Source organism: Amyelois transitella, chromosome 16, assembly GCF_032362555.1.
Source record: "Amyelois transitella isolate CPQ chromosome 16, ilAmyTran1.1, whole genome shotgun sequence".
Lineage (NCBI taxonomy): Eukaryota > Metazoa > Arthropoda > Insecta > Lepidoptera > Pyralidae > Amyelois > Amyelois transitella.
In genome coordinates, this window is record NC_083519.1 from 609,066 (window position 1) to 629,509 (window position 20,444).

Consider the following 20,444-nt stretch of genomic DNA (forward strand, 5'->3'; position numbering starts at 1 on the left):
TCAAACCTTGAAATATTTTCAGTACAATTAGAATCCCTATGTGACACAAATGAAACCGGAACGTACACTTTACGACTGTGCCTATAATATCAATGGAGGTCCAAAACCTACTTACATGTATCAGAACACAACCCTTCATTACGCTAGTCCAAGTTAGGAACAGTGACCCTAATTGTGTCACTTCGTGCGTAAAAGGGACCACTTAGTTACCATGCCCGAGGGCCCTACCAAATGCCCTGTTTGAAATCGAGTAGTTTCATACATACATAGACAAAGGCAACAGTCTTGAAAAGACTGAATGGCCACGTTCAGCAATTTGGCTTAATGATAGAATTGAGATTCAAATAGTGACAGGTTGATAGCCCATCGCGTAAAAGAAGAAACCCGAGTTTTAAAGCCTATCCCTTAGTCGCCTTTTACGGCATCCATGGGAAAGAGCTTGCATGAAGAGAGTTATATGAAGTATGCAGAGATCGTGGCAAGTGGAAAGATGTAGTTTCTGCCTACTCCTCCGGAAAAGAGGCGTGATTTTATGTATGTAGTTCAAACAGACAGAGGGTAATTTACACAAATCACGAAAAATCAAAGAATGCTACTGTCCGTGATAGCACCTGGGCGATCAGAGTTGTGTTGCAGTGTTTATTGTATCAAAACAATTCCAACTAATTTTTATAAATGCGAAAGTAAGTTTGTTTTCCCTTCACGCGTTATCTACTAAACCAATCTTATTAAAATTTTGCGTATATATACGACTAATTTAGAGTCTGGAAAAGGACATACGGTACTTTTAATCCGGGTAAACACTATATACTCCTTGGGATTTGCAATAACCTGTATTCTTTTATAGGGCCAAATTCGTGCGTGTAGGCATGTCGCATTTATAATATTAGTAGGATTCCTTCAAGTGCAGAGCCTCGAGTAAGAGCTGGTCTTAAATATAACATGAACAAATGGTAGGTACTCTGAACCAAAGTAGCCGAGCGTGGCCAGGGCGTATGTGGATAGATGGACTCATCAGCCCACAGCATTCTCTCGATTATTTTCAACATACATATGGTCACGTCTATATCCCTTGTGGGGTAGACAGGGCCAACAGTCTTGAATGATAGAATTGAGATTCAAATAGCGACAGGTTGCTAGCCCACCACCTAAAAAGAATCCCAAGTTTGTAAGCCTATCCGTTAGTCGCCTTTTACGACATCCATGGGAAAGAGATGGAGTGGTCCTATTCTTTTTTGTATTGGTGCCGGGAACCACACGGCATATATTTTCAAAATTCAACCAATCCTCGGATGTTTAAAGTAATTTGTTTGTGATTCGCAATCCGGCACTTGTGTTACGTATGGAAATATTTCAGTGTGAATTATTTTATTATAAATGAACACAATGTGTGATTTAGTTTATTTTCAAGTTAACATGTAATGGAGTAATTCAGTTTAATACTCTTTAAATTCTGTTTAAATTCTGATCATTGGGACTTTTTGCTTGTAAGGCAGACTTTTCATATTTTTAATTATCCGATCATTTAATAGTCAAAAATCTTTATAGCCCCATGGTTCGGGACCCTGGGTTACAAATAAAATCCCCAGTCGATCGTTGAAATCAATAAATAGAAAAATGTTTGAAACAAATTTACTAAGTTAACGTTATCTTATTATTTGTTAGTCAAATCCTTGTTGAATATTGTCTAATTACCACAGCCACCGTGACACTGAAGGTCCCGGGTTCGAACCCCGGTTGGGGCATGATGAGAAAAGAACTTTTTCTAATTGGCCTGAGTCTTGAATGTTAATTAATATAAGTAATTATTATAAAATATAGTATCGTTGAGTCAGTATCTCGTAACGCAAGTCTCGAACTTACTTCGAGGCTAACTCAATCAGTGTAATTTTTCCCGTATACATATACATAATATACTTATTATTACAACCAACTTACAATTAATTACAACCACAATTATTATAACAGTCATAAAAAACGTTAACTGGATCCATTTTAGTCAGGTCGGGTATATTTACTGAAAATGTTTGGATCCGTTACCAAATGTAATTGAATTTAGTATACCTAGTTCTGGAGAAGGGTTTGGGTAAACCACAAATTGGAGCAGAGATTTCTTGCTTCGAGACATTCAAATTTTTCTTTTTTCTGTGAGTCTATTATTCTTTTTAGGTTCCCTGCAAATGTAAATAGAGCCTGGAATATTATACAAAGATCACCAACAGAAATACTTGTGCCAAAAATACTGCCTTTTTTCGCTCCCGCAAAAAGTATTTAAAATCTTGTCACTGAACTTTTACACTTCTCAAAGAACATACCATAAATTCATATCTCTTTCCCGGAGAAGTAGGCAGAGGCAGATTCTTGTTAGGCTTCTTACACTCGATTCATACGTTAACAATAATTTTATTCCCTCAATAGCTAAAAAAATTGATTTTATTTTCTATTCGTTTGTACTGTTTATATTGCGCCGAAATGATGGTCGTGAGAATTCAATTTCCAAACTGCGATTTCCAAAAGATCACGCCAAGTCATAAAGTTGAGGAAAACTCTTCAAATAAAGTGGCGATGAGCTTGTCGCTTAGCGTTACCTGCGTCGACGAGAGATACATCTCGTAAAGACACAGTAAAGTTACAACAGTACTCAAAGTTTGACAATATTTATCGGGGTTGATGACGTAATAAATGTGGAGGAAGCGGGAGAGGTCAGAAAGGAGGAGGTAAGTGAAAATCCATTGTCTCTGCCTACCCCAATGGGAGACAGGCGTGATTGTATGTATGTGATGATGTAAAATTAGTGATGAGTTTAAAGGAATTGCACAAGATCGATAACGAATTAATAGTCGCACTTCAGATAAAATGGATTGAAACCTAGATGTTAAAAGATGTGATGATGGAATGAAAGGCGACGATGCCTAGACAATGATTTTAAAATTAAAAATGGCCGACGATGCAGAAAGTTTCAAGATGGGCCACAATGTTCCTATAAACGCAGCATTTTAAAACCACCATCTAAGTATCTTCTTCAAAGTGCCAGGAAGAGGCTGAAAAATTCATCAATTTTCACATTAATTTATCAATGGAAAAACAAATTTATAGTCCAATATACTATGTGTGAATAGAGGCCGCCCGCGACTTCGTCCGCATGGAAACCCTATTAATCCCGCGAAAGTCCGGGATAAAAAGTAGCCTATATGTTATTCTGGGTCTTCAGCTACCTAAATACCAAATTGCATCGTAATCGGTTCAATAGTTTTTGCGTGAAAGAGTAACAAACGTCCAGACTGACATACTCACACACAAATACAACTTTCGCATTTATAATATTAGTAGGAAGGATATCTTTACTGTGGCAAGTATTTTTCTTACGAAATGGTATAACGGCTTTCAAAAACTTTAGGACAACTAAATAAGCATGCATTAGATAACCTTCTGTTTCTACAATTGCTGTATCACCAAACGAAGTAACGTTTATAGTCTAAGTTCGGGAGTTAAATGCTCACGAACTGAGCGCGGTAATTCTTAATACGGTCAATTTCACATCGGGAACTTTTAAAATCAAAAATAAGTACACGTCAGCTTTTATGAGAAAACTTAACTAGACTGGTATGGCAAAATGTTTTCGTTTTAAATGAGTTTTACATTGAATATTACGTATACTAGAAAAGAATAGAATAGATTTATTTTTAAAATTGGATTCAAGGTATCCTTTATTAACGTCACGTCACTTAATTTAATTATATCTACTACCGCTCGCAAAGCGCATGTGTAAAAGAACAAACTACACTGCAGAATTTTCACCGGACGTCAATTTACAAATATGGATCTCTTAAATTTAAATCGTGGACGAATGCACATTGTCTATATAAAAAAAATATGAATAAATATAAAACTAATAATTTCAAAACGACAAAGTTCGTCAAATAAATAAAGAAAAAAACATAACGGTGAGAGAAAACATCGTGAGGAAACCTGCACATTCAGGCAAGTGGATATGAAAACATGATCGATTAAATACTACCCCCCTCCGAATTGGTGAGGATGCGACCGGGACTAAAGACAGGAGCAAGAGGACACATCTGAAACTTTTAGATTTCTATTTTTGGCAAACTTAAAAAAAAAAAATAATAATAAGGGACCACTTCTTACCTATTCACATGACATCATTTGAATCATCAATCACCCAGTTAAATCAACGTAGGTATAAAACTACATACATATAATCACGTCTATATCCCTTGCGGGGTAGACAGAGCCAACAGTCTTGTAAAGACTGATAGGCCACGTTCAGCTTTTTGGCTTTAAGATAGACTTGGGATTCAAATAGTGACAGGTTGCTAGCCTATCGCCTAGAAAAGGATCCCAAGTTTGTAAGCATATACCTTAGTCGCCTTTTACGACATCCATGGGAAAGAGATGGGGTGGTCTTATTCTTTTTTGATTAGTTCTTTATCCCTTAGATGTCGTAAAAGGCGACTAAGGGAAAGGCTTATAAACATGGGATTCTTCTCGTAAGTAATGGTTTTATTTTGGTGCCGAGAACCACATGGCATAGTAAAACCACTGAAACCAAAAGTCAATTAATTTTTCTACAATACTTCATGAATCTGGTGGATTTCGAGATTTGAACCCAACAGGTTCGAAGTTATAATGATTGGACCTGCTACGATGAAGCTGAGGTAGGCATGATTCATTATTTTTAATGACGTCTCTAAGATCAATAGCTTGTCGGAACACGTCTCACTCGCGTCGTAATGAGCCGTCTAATTATGTTCTAATTGCTATCAGCCGCATTCATTTCGCACACACATAAATGTACACCTCTTTATTCAGATAAAACTTTATTGCGCAAAAGGCGACCTTAATGTCGGTTGGAATTCTCTACCAGTCTGCCAGCTGACCAAAGAGAAAAAATTAAGTGGGTTGTGCAATAAAGTGCACATGCATTCATGCCGTGTGGTTCCCGGCACCAATACAAAAAAGAATAGGACCACTCCCATCTCTTTCCCATAGATGTCGTAAAAGGCGACTAAGGGATAGGCTTACAAACTTGGGATTCTTTTTTGGGCGATGGGATAACAATCTGTCACTATTTGAATCTCAATTCTATCATTAAGTCAAATAGCTGAACGTGGCCATTCAGTCTTTTCAAGATTGTTGGCTCTGTTTACCCCGCAAGGGATATAGACGTGACCATATGTATTCATACATTACAATAAAAATCCAAACATAATACATATACATAAGCTGCAGAAGAAAAAAACCCATTCACAGCACATTTTACTCCGAGCAACTAGGAGTTGTCCTGATCATTTTAGGAAGAGCATTCCACTCTTTTTTCCGGAGGGGTAGGCAGAAACTTGGGATAACTTCCTCTGCTTAGTTTAAACGTTCAATATTTTATAAAAATCTATATCTATATTATAAATGCGAAAGACTGTCTTTTTGGCTGTCTATTACACTTACGTGACTTAACTGATATTCCGATTACGTAGAAATTTTGATAGAGCTTTTTTCAAATATTGTTGAAATCTAAAGTAGAAAATAAAAGCTCCCTTTTTTCGGAAATAAAAGAAGTGTACATGAATTAGTAAAAAAATAAATAATGAAACTGTAACAAACACCAGAAGCATGATGATAAAATTATATTAGATTAAATTTATACATACATAAAATCACGCTTCTTTCCCGGCGGGGTGGGCAGAGACTTCCTCTTTCCACTTGCCACGATCTCTGCATACTTCCTTCGCTTCATCCACATTCATAACTCTCTTCATGCAAGCTCGGCGGTTTCGGCTGCTAAATTTATTATACAAAAAAAAGAAAAATAGAGCGAATCTAGCAAATCATACTTGGCAATACAAAATTATAAGAAACTTTTGGAAATAACTACACGACTCGGGTCAGCAGTTAGCCGCTAACTGGAACGTAATTTTACAAATAGCCTCCCCATATATCACAGTAACCCTGGCAACATGGAGTCCACGCTCACCATATTAATCGCAGGATTACTACATCCCCTTTGTTTCTTCTCTATACAGGGTGACTTTTAATTCAACTGCATAAATTTAACTGTTAAGTGTCATCATCTAAAGGATATTTAAAAACGTTAAAAGAAAAATATCGGTTCATTTTCAGAAAGTACGAAAAAAAATTAAAGTATGAAAATCCACGATCCTAAATACGTCATATCACCCCGGCCGGCGGAAAAGCGACGCGTAAGATTCAGAGGTCAACGACACAGTTCATTCAGCTGAGCGAAATCAACAACTCTGTACTTTACTTGATCTTGATATTAGAAAAATAATTTATTTTTCAGACATTTATTTACATGTTTAGTTTTAATTTCTTTTTGTAGTATTGGACATTAATAAAGCGTGTGACGTAGTTTTTGAGGGTGTTTTAAATGTGAAAATGATGACGTTCAATTTAAATAAAATAGGCTCAAACGGCTCAGAGGCATGGGTATAGTCTATGTTTAAAAGGATGCAGTTGTTTTAAATGTCACCCTGTATATAGTTAGTAACCCATTTCTGCTGTCCCAATCACATCCTCATCTCTCTGGAGAGGAGCTCGGAGATGAGCCTTTTTGACCATGATCCAGAGTTGGGTAAGGTTTCCATTCAGGCAAATAAATGTGTAACCATGGTCTAATACGAGATAGGTTCCCCTGCAAAGATGGCGAAGGTTACACGAGTCGCTTCGTGTAAAAACCTGGCTCATCCAATCCAGGATAAGATCGTAAAGGCACACCTCGCCATCCTCTCCAGAAAGGTGAAAATGTGCCCGGGACTAACGCTAGAAGAAAGAAGAAGACATTTCTGCTTATCTGAGAACACGCTAGATGATTTTACCTATTCCATACATACATACATATAATCACGTCTATATCCCTAGATATAGACGTGATTATATGTATCCCTAGATATCCCTAGATATAGACGTGATTATATGTATGTATACGGGTTAGACAGAGCCACCAGTCTTGAAAAGACTGATAGGCCACGCTCAGCTGTTTGGCTTAGTGATAGAATTGAGATTCAAAAAGTGACAGGTTGCTAGCCCATCGTTTAATGGAGGAATCTCAAGTTTATAAGCCTATCCCTTAGTCGCCTTTAACGACATCCGTGGGAAACAGATGGAGTGGTCCTATTCTTTTTTGTAATGGTGCCGGGCACACCTTAGCTTATTTTACCTATTCCCTTAGTCTTTTTTACGGTATCCATGAGAAAGAGTTATAGTGGTCCTATTGTAATTCCCAAAAAAAAGGACATAAAAAACAATCTAAAATGATGATAATTCCCAAGCCTTTACGAATAACTGGTCTGGTCTCAGGCAGCTCTGATTAAATCTCAAGTGATGAGAAGGAATGACCGTGTTTGCTGGAGCCAGGGTTTAGATCAACACACTGTTACACCGAAGCTGAAAATTGTAATGCCTCCCTTAGGTCTATTCTATCATGATACAGGAGTGGCTCATTCAGATAATAAGACAGAAACTCTTTAAGAATAGTTATGAATTTAAAACTAAATTTTTGTTTTTTTTTATTTCAAACGTCTTCCGTCCGACTAACATTGAAGAACCTAACCTATATCAGAGCATAGCTTAATACATCTAAAAACTGTGCAAGTTGTCTCACAAAATTTTGATAGCTGTGAGAAAATCGGTTAGCGAACAAACTTATGTTCATAACTATTAAAATTGTCGCAGCGAGACACCTACGCTTTTTTTTCCTGGCACCTTAGGCGGCCGGTAAATTGCTCAGTGTCTAACATTACCGTGTAATTAAATACATACATATAGTTACATCTTTATCCCTTGCGGGGTAGACAGGGCCAACAGTCCTGAAGACACTGACAGGCCACGTTCAGCTGTTTGGCTTTATGATAGAATTGAGACTTAAACAGTGACAGGTTGCTAGCCCATCGCCTAAAATAAGAATCCCAAGTTTAAAAGCCTTTCCCTTAGTCGCCTCTTGCGACATCCACGGGAAATAAGATGGAGTGTTCCTATTCTTTTTTATATTGGTGCCGGGAACCACACGGCACAATAATTGAACTAAATCGATTTAACGCTATACGGTGTGACTGCACTCCCAGGTGACATTTAATCCGGTGCCGGCCACGGTTTAATCCGGGATACCTGTGGCCGACACGGCGCCGGACGACGCCGTCTTCTGATTTACCGCCGGTGCCTTTGGTGTCAAATAATGTTCAGTTGATTAATTATTGTAATTTGATAGCAAGTGAGTTGTGCTTGAATTTGTTTCGTTTTTTTTTTTTTTGCAAACCTTGCAATAAAAATAAAATACAATTACAGATTTTGATTAAGAATCATGACTTAAAAAGACGGTTGACAAACAAAGTTCGAGTAACTATAAAGTCATACTGTTTGAACCATAAATGTTGCAAATGATACAGAACTACAGAAAAAGGCGTGAAGTATGTACTTCACAGAAATTTATAATAGTTGATAATCAATCAGCTGGCTGAAAAATGTAGAAAATTCTGGACCAGATAAAACAATACATACATATTAGGGTAGACAGAGCCAACAGTCTTGAAAAGACTGAATGGCCACGTTCAGCTTTTTGGCTTAATGATAGAATTGAGATTCAAATAGTGACAGGTTGCTAGCCCATCACCTAAAAAGGAATCCCAAGTTTGTAAGCCTATCTCTAGTCACCTTTTAAGACATCCATGCGAAAGAGATGGAGTGGTCCTATTCTTTTTTTGTATTGGTGCCGGGAACCACATATAAACAATATGGAACTTTAAAGAGCAACGTGATAAAAAGAAATATGTTTCTAAAAACAGTGAACGGTTACAGTAATTACGAGTTGGATAGCTTTGAATGCAAGAAGACTGCCAAGAATGGACCTTTAGATAACTACGAAAGTGGAGCTTTGGGAATAATCTAGTATATAATAATTACACCGGCAAGGTCGAGTGTGCACGCGCAATAAATCTAAATAGCTAACTCCTAGGTATTAGTTCAAATTGTCTTGTTCGCGACGCTGCATGCTGGTAGCTCCAGCATAACTTAACTAGATGCTGCATCATCCAAATATTCTAAACTCTAATCTTTATTGCACATAGTTGAAAGTTCCTTGGAAGCAAACTCGTTGTAATGCTTCCAAGTGCCTTAATGGATTCGAAATACATTAGTCTAACGTTTGTCTTGACGCCGAATGAAATGGAAATAATTTTGTAGTGACGCAATTATTCATTGTCTCACAAAGCTTCTTAAATAATTGTTTTACGTCCTATCCAGGCGCTGGTACCCCATAATATTGTCTGAACTAATAAATAAATAAATAAAAATAAATAAATACATAGGGGACAAATTACACACATTGAGTTAGCCTCGAAGTAAATTCGAGACTTGTGTTACGAGATACTAGCTCAACGATACTATATTTTATAATAAATACTTTATATAGATAAACGTCCAAGACCCAGGCCAATCAGAAAAAGTTCTTTACCCATCACGGCCTGGCCAGGATTCGAACCCGGGACCTCCGGTGACAGACAAGCGTACTACCGCTGCGCCACAGAGGCCGTAATACGCGATCTTATCTCATCAGTGGGACAAAACAGTTTTAATAATTTTCTTCGAGTAATAAAAGTCGGTCGTCTTCTCTATGTACATGACGGAAATGAGAAAATTAAGCTTGATGCAACTGCAGTGCAACAATTTGCAGAAACAAGTGCTGGGTTTGAACAATTTATTAAGTTGCCACGCCCCCTCGATCCCCCCGTGCCTAGACCAGGGTTGCCACATGTTTCTAGAATATTAATATTTAAAATCTGAATGTAATTAAATGGTTGTGAAAGTGAAGTCAAACGCAGTCTTTATATGAAAACAATCAACTTATCAAATCGTCTAGGTAAGATTAGAAATTGAGAATAGTCAATGAAAATTCCGCAAAAGAAAAATGAGATGAAATCCGATAATCAAAATGATAAAATAAATTTTCTAAGCAATTTTTAAAGTTGATACCAAAATTAAATATACCTGTAAACTATCAATAGCAGGATTTTTTATAATAATTTGAGTGCGTTTGACCTCAATCTGCCTGGTGGTAAGAAAGGTGAGGCCTAAGGTGTGAACCAGTATCCTATCGATAATATCCGAAATAACTTGTACATACATACATATAATCACGTCTATATCCTTGCGGGATTGACAGATCCAATAGTCTAAGAAAGCCACGTTCATCTGTTTGGTATAATGATAGAATTGAGATTCAAATAGTGACAGGTTGCTAACCTGTCGCCAAAAAGAAGAATCCCAAATTTCTATGCCTATCCCAAACTAAACTTAACTAAAGTAAAGATCTTGTCTTGGAATAAAACCATACAAATATACATTTCTTCTCAAAAGCAACCTTATTCATCTATACTAATATTATAAAACTGAAGAGTTTGTTTGTTTGAACGCGCTAATCTCAGGAACTACTGGTTCGAATTGAAAAAATCTTTTTGCGTTAATAGACCATTTATCGAGGAAGGCTATTATACAACATCACGCTGCAACTATAAGGAGCAAAGAAATAATGGGAAATGTAAAAAAAACGGGGAAAATTATTCATCCTTGAGGACTTCATCATTGAATGATGCCCAAAATAACTATTCCACGCGGATGAAATTGCGGGCACAACTAAACTTCTTAGCAATCGATTCGAAATATTTCGTAGTAATGATCGATTTACAGTAAGCAAGCGAGCGACCCTACCACGCTCAGTTCCTGGAACGCCCGCATTTTATGCGGGTTATATTATTTAGGCGATTTGATACAAAATACACGAGGAACACTGCACAAGTTGAAGAGCGACCGAGTAATAACTTTATATTTATATTTATTTATCGCGAGGTATTTCTAAGAAAATTTCGGAAAGTATAGTAACATCAATGAATGCGCAATGTAGTTTATAAACAACACTCACATTATTGCAAAAATAGTATAGTAAATTCATGTCTAGATTTTTTTACTCTTTTTTTCTAGACAGTAGGTAGTCACGTCTTTTACACAAATATATTTATTAAAACTTTAAAAAAAATCATCCATTTAAGGGTTAAAAGGTAGTCGCCAGTACATCCATGGGAAAGAGATGGATTGGTCCTATTCTTTTTCTATATTCTATTTCCAAGTGGCACCAATGCACTATGGGGTGTAATCATTTGTCACTTAAATTCTGCAGTTTAAATTATAAATTAATTATTTATTTTTCCGTGTGGTTTCCGGCACCATTCGAAAAAAAAAGAATAGGACCACTCCATCTCTTTCCCATGGATGTCGTAAAAGGCGACTAAGGGATATGCTTACAAACTTGGGATTCTTTTTAGGCGATGGGTTAGCAACCTGTCACTATTTGGATTTTAATTCTATCATTAAGCCAAAACTGTCTTTGCAAAACTGTTGGCTCTGTCTACCCCGCAAGGGATTACATACATGCAGACGTGACCATATGCATGTATGTAAATTATAAACCACTAGCTTTCCGCCCGCGGCTTCGCCCACGTGTAATTCGGTTATATATCGCGTTTTTTAATGATCTCGACAGGGCTTTTTCTTCCACAGGCTCTTGTTACAACTGGAATTAAATATAGCCTGTGTTACTCAGGGATGATGTAGCTTTCTAATGGTGAATGTTTGAAATCGATTCAGTAGTTTCGGAGTTTATCGATTACATGTGTAAACAAACAAAAATATTTTACGCTACCTAGCTAAATGACGGTAACGAAACCATAGCGCGATCTATCTCGATGCCAACGCCATCTATCGAGCATCGAGACAACTCGTGATAGTTAATAGAAAATAAAATTCGGGTGTTTTATTTATGCATACCGATTACGCTGAGATTTATAGACCGATTTACGTGATTCTTTTATTGTTCGGTAGAGTATACTTTCAAGTTGGTCCCGTTGTTACCTAGTCAGGATCTGATGATGGTATTCCAGGGAAATCAAGGGCAAACCTCAAATTTACAGGCAATTACGTTTTTGACAATTTCATAGATCTGTTTAAGTATTTGCGTCTGATAGTCATCATCCCATGTGAATGAGCTGATGATGGAAGGTACAACTCCTCAACGGTTAGGAGTTGAAAGAAAATTCTTACGAAGTTATACGTACATGAGAGGCTATTAGGTTGACCTGATAATAAAAAGTAAATCTCATTAACGTTAAGAATTTAGGTGAAAATGGATGCAGACAAATTTCGTCTCTTCACTTGTTTCCTTTTAGCTGTTTGTATGGGTAGTGTTAACACAAAATAGGGATTTAAAGGCGTGATGTTATTAATGTTATGCATGTATGTACATAATTATGTATGTTATTATGTATGTTAAAGAGACGACTGAAAGTTGTCATACAAAGTCTTTTTTTTTAAGGATGGGAAATCATCAAATGACCTCTCCCGCTCTGGGTGGAACGGAAGGGAGTGTCAGACTTTTACTGACTAAAACCCACCTCGTTCCTTCAGTTGCCCTTTGCGTTCCGGGGCCACGGTATCTCGTTAGAACTTTCCCGCAGCCCCGGCTCAGTTTATCCCGTTTCCCCCCCTTGGGGGTTGACATTTCAAAAATCCCTTCTTAGTGCTCACTTATGTTACTAAAGGAACCTCTGTTCAAAATCTCAGACTCCTATACCGAGCGGTTTCGGCTGTGCGTTAATAAATCAGTCACCCAATCGCACCCCCTAAATCACGATTGGAGGGTAGTTTCAAAAAACTTATAATGTCAAACATTTTTACTTGCCTATGTACATGTTCATGCCAAGTTTCAAGTTTATAAACCCAAGGAATAAGATTTTTCATAGAAACGTTTTTACCCCTTTTCCCCCCCTTGGGGGTTGAATTTCCAAAAATCCTTTCTTAGTGCTCCCCTACATATCCCAAGGAACCTACATTCCAAATTTCAGATGTCTACGACCAGTAGTTTCGACTGTGCGTTGTCTGTCAGTCAGTCACTCAGTAACGGAAGAGTTTTATATATATAGATTGACACCGAAAAGTTCCAAGTCAAATATCAAAGAACCAGATCTAAACCTAATTTATATATCCACGATCAATATTTCAACTAATCGTTTAACGTGTTACCGCCGCGTGAATGAGTCACTAAGTTTTTCTTACTACTACAAACGTTCACGACAATCGTCTCCCGCGAGATCTTGCAACTTCGCCCTCCCAAGTCGACAGTTACGTACATAACTATACCTTAACGCGCATACGGAATTGAGCCTTAACGTCGAAGTGTTACGTTCGAAGTATAGATAGACGTTTGGAAAGCGGAGTTTGTAAATAGGTCAAACTTACCGGTAATTCCTAATGACGTTAGTGAGGTAGGTGGAACCGAAAACCGGTAACGTGAAACATTGCCGATTTTAAGGCCACTTGACTGTTATCGAATTGTCGAATTGCGTTTGTGTGTCGAACTTTATTGGTGGGAATTATATTGACTTTGATACACAGATTTCACAAGCCGTGGTTCCCGACACTAATAAAAAAAGAAAGAATAGGACCACTCCATCTCGTTCCTATGGATGTCGTAAAGGCGACTAAGGGATATGCTTATAAACTTGGGATTCTTCTTTTAGACGATGGGCTAGCAACATGTCACTATTTGAATCTTAATTCTATCATTAAGCCAAACAGCTGAACGGGGCGTATCAGTCCTTTCAAGACTGTTGACTCTGTCTACCGCGCAAGGGATATAGACGTAATTATATATATGTATGTATGAATTTCACAAATAACGAAGCTCAGACGGAACAAAAGAATATTTCTCAAAACAACATTATTGACATAAAAATCCTAAAGATTTCCATCAAGAGAGAAAATCGCAAAGTGAAAACAGAAATAACATGAAAAAGGTATTTTAAAATCAGGAATCTTTTCAGCTGCATCTGAACAGAACGGACAGGAATATTCTTTTGATGTTCACAAACTTGCACCGGCGACTTCGAGAAACGAAAGAAAAAAATGGCCGAAGTTGAGACTGACCCCGCGTTACTTGGCGCTCTATTTTTTTGGCGCTCGTGAGTAGCGTAGTTGGAATAGTTGGGAAATTTCTTTCTCGTATTTCTTTTTGACAAGTTGTTAAAGTTATTAACGTCGGAATCAATATTTTTGTGCCGTGTGGTTCCCGGCGCCGATAGAGAAAAGAATTGGACCACTACATCTTTTTCCAGGCGACTAACGGATAGGCTTTTAAACTTGGGATGCGTGTTTTAGGCGATGGGCTAGCAACATGTCACTATTTGAATCTCAATTTTATTATAAACACAGCTGAACGTAGCCCTTTCAGTCTTTTCAGGACTGTTGATACTTCCTACCCCGCAAACGATATAGACATATGTTTTGTTGATTATATGTTCATTGTATGCGTTCTGTAACACTTTTTTAAGGTTTTGCAGGTGAGTTGTATATAGAATACATCTCACGACGAGAGATAATGGCCGCACTATGTTATCAACACGGCCATACATACCAAACATACAATTGTAATAATTCTGTTATACTATGTTTTAAACATATTACAATACATAAATCAATGAAGTTTCCACTTGAAAATAGTACATAGAAAAAAATTTACAGACTTTGATAATTAGGATTTTTATAGAAACCAATGGTAACACCCCACTTATTAAGAAACATAGGTAAATGTCAAATAAAATAAATATTTATACATATATTTATCCCGCGGTTTCGCTCGCTCACATTATCGTTGATTGAGAACTGTGTGAGAACAATACTTTTTTCCGAAATACAAAGCATCTAGTGTTATACCCAGGACGCTAAAATATAATTACACCAAATATCACCGTCATCCAACTAGAAGTTTTTGCGTGATGCTTCAACATACAGCCAAACAATTTTTTTAATCACATTGTTGGATTCGGATTTGATCAGATTCATAAGTATTATAGAATCTCATTTTCCGTCCGCATTTCGACTTAACCATGTAGTTACGAAGTATTTCGTCATAAATCTAATCTGGCCACGAATCCAGGCTGACAGGCAACACACTGCACATTATATTGTCATACTTGGCATTCACGTCGCGCACGGGGAAATGAAATGCTATTTTTCATTAATGTTCCGCGGACTAAGGCCATTTCTCTCGACTTATCTGGTCAGCGGAGAACTGGGATGGTAAACATTTGCTGTTAAAATCTGTTGATGTATTTTGTAGTAAATAAAGTTGATGTTAAACTATGATGTTAATATAGATACATAGATAAAACTCTTTATTGCTCCAATAGCTGTGCCCACGACTTCGTCCGCTTAGAATAACTAAAATAACTATTTTGGGCATCATTGAAGCCCTCAAGGATGAATAATTTTCCCCGTTTTTTTTTTTACATTTTCCATTACTTCTTCGCTCCTAAAAGTTACAGCATGATGTTAAATAGCCTAAAACCACAAAAACACTTTTTCAAACCCAAAATTTTTTTTTTCAATTCGATAGTTCCTGAGATTAGCGCATTCAAACAAACAAACAAACTCTTCAGCTTTATAATATAAGTATAGATAAGAGTAAAACATACAAAACAGACAGACCTTTGTACCATAGGCGGACTTATCGCTAATGCAACTATGAACAGAATGTACGGTCGGACGCAGATAACACTAACTATAATTTATTTAAATGAAAAAACATCACGTTTTTATTCCTGACTAGGTAGACAGAGCCAGCTGTCTTGAAAAGATTTCTGGATTTCTACTGGCTATACCTAGTCCTGGTCGCATCCGCACCCCTCTGGAGAAGAGCCCGGGGTATGCCTATGACCATAGATCCTAGATTGAGTGAGTCAGGTTTTTACACGAAGCAACTCCCATCTGACCTCCGCAACCTTTGCAGGTTAACCTAACCCGTATTGGATCCATGGTTACACATCCTGTTACCAGAATATGCAGGTTTCCTCACGATGTTTTCACTCAACGTAAGATCATCGGTTAGTATTCAAACTAATGTACATAACTTTGAAAATAGGCATTAGTACACGGCCGAGGTGGGATTTGAACCTGTGCCTTTCTGCGCATCGACCAACGGCGATCTTTTTTTTAATTTCAGTTCGTTATCACATAGAAATGTTCTCTCAATTAGCAAACTCAACTTAAAACTGTGACAATAGGTTTAACACAAATTGCAGTTTAAAATTTAACTTTCAACTTTACCACCGGAGCCAGACTGCGTCTAATGAATAATTTAGTTTTAAATCTTACGATTCTTTAAGCAGTGTAGTTATTTGTTTTCTGTGTTATTAAAAATAATAATTCGGCATAATTAAACTTGGATTCTAAGATTTTATTTATATACATACATACACATAATCACGCCTAAATCACTTGCTAAAGACTGATAGGCCACGTTCAGCTATTTGGCTTACTGATAGAATTGAGATTTAAATCGTGACAGGTTGCTAGCCCATCGCCTACAAGGAAAATCCCAAGTTAGTAGCTTATCCTTTAGTTATCTCTTGCGACATCCATGGGAAATATATGAAGTGGATCTATTCTAAAGTGTCAAAAACCACACGGCACACTCATTATATTATGTACTAGCGGCCCGCCCCGGCTTCGCACGGGTGGACATATTTTTCTACCTGAAAACTAATTTATTTCAAAACGAATTTATGCCTATGTCACTTTGAAGGTCTATTGTATATCTGTGCCAAATTTTATCAAAATCGGACCAGTAGTTTTTGAGTTTATTCCACACAAACATACAAAAATACACATCTTTCCTCTTTATAATTAGTGTGGATGAAATATAAGGACACTTGTAGGTAATCTGTATAACTGCTTATAGCAACTCTTATTGCCTGTCAATACGGCTTATTCCCTCAGGATCTGGGCAATAAGGAAAAGCAGGACATTCCGGGTCGCGGCACGTTTCGTGGTCTCTCACGGGAACCTCCCGCAACTACCGGATAAGAGACATTATAGATATGGTTAACCTACATTGGTCGTTCATACGAAAATCTTCTCAAGGTCCTCGATCAAATACGTCTCTCTTACTAGCCCCATTGAGTTGTCCCACGATAGGACAAGTGCGATGATATTGTCCCAATTGTCTCATGGCACAAGTGAGTCGGAGACTCGGACTCAAATTGGGGTCGTCATAGCGAAAGGTCAGGTCAAGAGTACCATTAACGGACGAGTTTACACGAACAGAGTAATGAATGCGAATGAAGTAAAAATCAAATCTTGATAATTGACGTAGTCTCTGTCTACCCGTCCGTGAAAGAGGCGTGTTTTAATGTGCGTATGACCATGTTCTCATGTAAGGCCACCCCTCTACTAATAACTGACCTTCCTACACCTGGACCGTCAAAGATGGACTCTGGATTCTCTCTTCGACTCTGCAACAGGAACAACAACATGATACTGATGTTTTTTCCTGCGTTCAACGTCATTCCTCTAATGTCAAGTCTCGGTTGCATCCTCGCCTTATTGCGTACATACATACATATGGTTACGTCTATATCCCTTGCGGGGTAGACAGAGCCAACAGTATTGAAAAGACTGAATGGCCACGTTCAGCTATTCGGCTTAATGATAGAATTGAGTTTCAAATAGTGACAGGTTGCTAGCCCATCGCCTCATTGCATGCCAGTCATTAAATCAATTTCTTACGCTCAAGGCGTACACAGAACGAAATCTTAATGATGGAATCAAAACTGATTTATTTTTTAAATCCACGTTTTATTTTACCAATAAAACTAGTAGAAAATTCTTGTCAAAACTCGGGTAACACTAGTAAGAAATAAAGCAGAACATTTAGTTGGCAACACAGTCTCCCCGCACGTGTCATCCCGTGGGAACCTCCCAGGAAAGCCGTGTAAAGAGACATTTTGTGCGGGATTTATTCTCCCAATTCCCTAGTTGCAATGCGATGAGATAATATCAAGAATATGTGGTAAATCTTATTACTTTTCTAATAATGTCAGTCGACTGATAGATTTATTTGAGAGCAGCTATATAACCCGCCAGTTCGGATATGTCGTCGGTTATCATAAATGCCACGAGAACAGTATTTTACCATTTGAAAGTCCTACTTATCACACACATAACACGTCTACATACCTTACTAGGTAGACAGAGCCAATGGTCTCAATACTCTAAGGCCACGTTTAGGTGTTCAGATTGAACAGGTGTATGCGGAATTTAAGAAGACAATATGATCACATTAGGCATGAAGACATATAAGAGATATATTAATACAAAACCGTATGTTACTTATTTACATACATATAATCACGACTATATCCCTTGCGGGGTAGGCAGAACCAACAGTCTTGAAAAGATTGATAGGCCATGTTCAGCTTGGCTTAATGATAGAATTCAGATTCAAATAGTGACCGGTTGCTAGCCTATCACCAAAAAGAAGAATGCCAAGTTTAAAAGCCTATTCCTTGGTCGCCTTTCGACGACATATATGGAAATAAGACGGAGTGGTCCTATTCTTTTTTGTTATTGGTGCCAGGAACCACACGGCACTTTTACTTATTTAACTACAAAATTACTACAACAAGGTTCGACTGGCAGAGAATACCTGTTGTACATTTTACGTGCATAAAGTTTAAATAAATAAATAAAAAAACATCCGTCAATTCATATAAAACCATGACATATTCGTAGTAAGCCTTCTTTTTATTAAACATATTATTTCAGACAGGCATTCTACCTTTTATAACGTGAGGTTATCAAAATAACAGAAGCATTTCAACATCAATTACTGTGAAGCAATTAAGCATAAAAATATAATAAGCATTTAATTAAAGTATTGCCATTACAAACTCGGCGCTCGTCATAATAATTGAATTGAAACTAAAAGTATTATTGAAATCAAAAATTCAAATTTAAGTATTGAATTAATCATGATTCCATGGTTGAATTTTGTAAACTGGATGCGTTATTGTTTTTTTTTTGTTTTTTTTGTGCTCCTTTATAACCGTTTCGTGATTTTATGTATGTATGTATGTATAACCGTTTCAAAATAATTGATTTTGAATTTGATGCTTGTAGGAACCAAGAGTGAATAAATCGTAATATGCTGTACGTGTACTTTTTTCACCAAACCGAAAAGAATCTATTTGAATGACTGACTGACATATCATTAGAGTTTTTCGGGTAATTCAACATAACGCGCATACTCCAATATGGATATCAATAATTTTTTTTATACTTATTCACAATTTTTTAAATGTAGACAATGTACATTCGTCCAAGATTTAGATTAAAGAGATCTAAATTTGCAAATTGACGTCGGGTGAAAATGCTGCAGTGTAGTTTAAGCAGCCGCTTATTCTACACATACGCTTTGGAAACTGATGCTTCCAAAGCGCATAGATAGGTAGATAAACTTAAGTTATGTTGACGTATCTTGTTTCCAATTTTGAAAATAAATCTATTCTATTCCATTCCATACGCTATGGAATTCCAGAATTATGAATGAATAAAATGATAAAGTTTTAAACTCCGTTAACGAAGCGAAAGTTTTACGGATTGATTGGAATCGAATTGTGAACTAAACTCGATGTAATTTCGAATGTAAATTGTACATTGGAAGTGAACCAATCGCAATAACACGAAATACCAGGCGTTCTAGAGTTTTCAATATTAAAAACGTTTAATGCGCCGGCGATAAAAAATACTGCCGTGTGGTTTTGGGCAACAATATATAAAAAAAGATGGGACTACTCCATCTTTTTTCCACGGATGTCGTAAAAGGCGACTAAGGGATAGGCTTATAAACTTCGGATCCTTCTTATAGGCGATGGGCTAGCAACCCGTCACTATTTGAATCGCAATTCTATCATTAAGACTAAAAGCTGACAGTGGCTTGTTAGTCAAGACTGGTGGCTCTGTCTACCCCGCTATTGCGCTATTGAGTGAGTCAGGTTTTTATACGAAGCGACTCCCGTCTGACGTCCGAAACCTTTGTAGGGGAACCAAACCCGTATTGGATCCATGGTTACACATCCAGTTGTCTGAACGTGTGAAGGTTCCCTCACGATGATTTCCCTCACCGTAAGAATAGAATAGAATAGATTTGATACAATCCCTTGATACCTTGTATACAAAATTGGATACAAGTTATCAAGGGATATCAATTATTGACTCCACATCACTTAAATCTAATTATAACTACTACCGCTTCCAAAGCGCACGTGTAGAAGAAACGGCGGAACAAACTACACTGCAGCATTTTCATAAGAGCATCAGTTAGTATTTAAACTAATATACATAGAACGGTCAGTATTCAAACTGAGTATTTAATGTCTGTCATAATATTAAAACATATTCTATTATTGGTTAATCTTATTGTAACAAAATAACATATTTCTTGGAGACGTTATAAATTTTGAGAATCCTGTCTTTGTTACAAAACTCAAAGGTCCCACTGTGCTAATGGGAAGCCATACAATATATATCGT